This window comes from Hemiscyllium ocellatum, chromosome 34 (assembly GCF_020745735.1).
Source record: "Hemiscyllium ocellatum isolate sHemOce1 chromosome 34, sHemOce1.pat.X.cur, whole genome shotgun sequence".
Lineage (NCBI taxonomy): Eukaryota > Metazoa > Chordata > Chondrichthyes > Orectolobiformes > Hemiscylliidae > Hemiscyllium > Hemiscyllium ocellatum.
Genome location: NC_083434.1, coordinates 32,179,438 through 32,181,870, shown reverse-complemented (window position 1 = coordinate 32,181,870; position 2,433 = coordinate 32,179,438).

Sequence of the window (2,433 nt, the reverse complement as noted above, 5' to 3'; positions counted from 1 at the left end):
CAATCTTGTGCCTTAGTGGGAATATTGGGTCTTGACTGGAAGAGATTACAAAGGTGTGAAGCTGGAAGAAATTTGAACATAGAGCTGAACATTTTAAATTCAAAGCAATACTAGAATAGAAACCAGTGTACTTGAGTGAGAATAGTGCTAAAAGGTGAATGGGACACGGTGTAAGAAAGTATTGGGGCAGCAGAGTTTTCATTAAGTTGAAGTTTACAGAGAATATAAAGTGAGTGGTCAAGCAGGGCAATATCGGAACAGTTATGTGAGAAGCACAGGTATGGGTTTTTGCAGATGGTGTATAAATGGATGATTTTACAGAGTTGGAAACACATGGTTGGTCTTGTTGATGGAGACAAAAGTGTTCAGTGATATAGTTTCCAATACGTCAACACATTAAACATATACCACGCAGACTCAGGTTCATATTGACACAGATATCTGGAAGTTTATTACCATTGAATTATGTGAATTAATATATTTCAGATTTATACATATAATCCAGGCATTGTATGTACTTCTATTACGATTACCTCATACACCTAGCTGAATGGCTGACTAACTGACTAACTAACTGCTCCTGCCCCACCGAACTCATCTCTGCATACCTCGACATGATCCTGTCCCCCTTAGTCCAAGAACTCCCCACCTACGTTCGGGACACCACCCACGCCCTCCACCTCCTCCATGATTTTCGCTTTCCCAGTCCCCAACGCCTTATCTGCACCATGGACATCCAGTCCCTGTACACCTCCATCCTCCATCACGAAGGACTCAAAGCCCTCCGCTTCTTCCTTTCCTGCCGTACCAACAAGTACCCTTCCACTGACACCCTCCTTCGACTGACTGAACTAGTCCTCACTCTGAACAACTTCTCTTTCCAATCCTCCCACTTCCTCCAAACCAAAGGAGTAGCCATGGGCACCCGCATGGGCCCCAGCTATGCCTGCCTCTTCATAGGATATGTGGAACAGTCCATCTTCCGCAACTACACTGGCACCACCCCCCACCTTTTCCTCCGTTACATCGATGACTGTATCGGCGCTGCCTCATGCTCCCACGAGAAGGTTGAACAGTTCATCCACTTTACCAACACCTTCCACCCCGACCTCAAATTTACCCGGACCATCTCAGACTCCTCCCTCCCCTTCCTAGACCTCTCCATTCCTATCTCGGGCGACTGAATCAACACGGACATTTACTGTTATCCGACCGACTCCCACAGCTACCTAGACTACACCTCCTCCCACCCTGCCCCCTATAAAAACGCCATCACATCTTCCCAATTCCTTCGTCTCCACTGCATCTGCTCCCGGGAGGACCAGTTCCAATACCGAACAACCCAGATGGCCTCCTTCTTCAAAGACAGCAATTTCCCCCCAGACATGATCGACGATGCCCTCCACCGCATCTCCTCCACTTCCCGCTCCTCCGCCCTTGAGACACGCCCCTCCAATCACCACCAGGACAGTACCCCACTGGTCCTCACCAACCTCCAGATACATTGTATCATCTGTCATCATTTCCACCACCTCCAAGCGGACCCCACCACCAGGGATATCTTCCCTCCCCTATCAGCGTTCCGGAGAGACCACTCCCTCCATGACTCCCTCGTCAGGTCCAAACCCCTCACCAACCCAACCTCCACTCCTGCCACCTTCCTCTGCAACCGCAAGAAATGCAAAACTTGCACCCACACCTCCCCCCTTACTTCCCTCCAAGGCCCCAAGCGATCCTTCCATATCCGCCACAAATTCACCTGCAACTCCACACACATCATTTACTGCATCCGCTGCACCCGATGTGGCCTCCTCTATATTGGGGAGACAGGCTGCCTACTTGCTGAACGTTTCAGAGAACACTTCTGGGACACCCAGACCAACCAACCCAACCACCCCATGGCTCAACACTTCAACTCCCCCTCCCACTCCACCAAGGACATGCAGGTCCTTGGACTCCTCCATCGCCAGACCATAGCAACACGACAGCTGGAGGAAGAGCGCTTCATCTTCCGCCTAGGAACCCTCCAACCACAAGGGATGAACTCAGATTTCTCCAGTTTCCTAATTTCCCCTCCCCCCACCTTATCTCAGTCCCAACCCTCGAACTCAGCACCACCTCTTAACCTGCAATCTTCTTCCTGACCTCTCCGCCCCCCTCCCCCACTCCGACCTATCACCCCCACCTTATCACTGTCGCCTTAACCTCCTTCCACCTCTCGCATTTCCAATGCCCCTCCCCCAAGTCCCTCCTCCCTACCTTTTATCTTAGCCTGCCTGGCACACCTTCCTCATTCCTGAAGAAGGGCTCGTGCCCGAAACGTCGATTCTCCTGCTCCCTGGATGCTGCCTGACCTGCTGCGCTTTTCCAGCAACCATATTTTCAGCTCTGATCTCCAGCATCTGCAGTCCCCACTTTCTCCTGACTAACTGA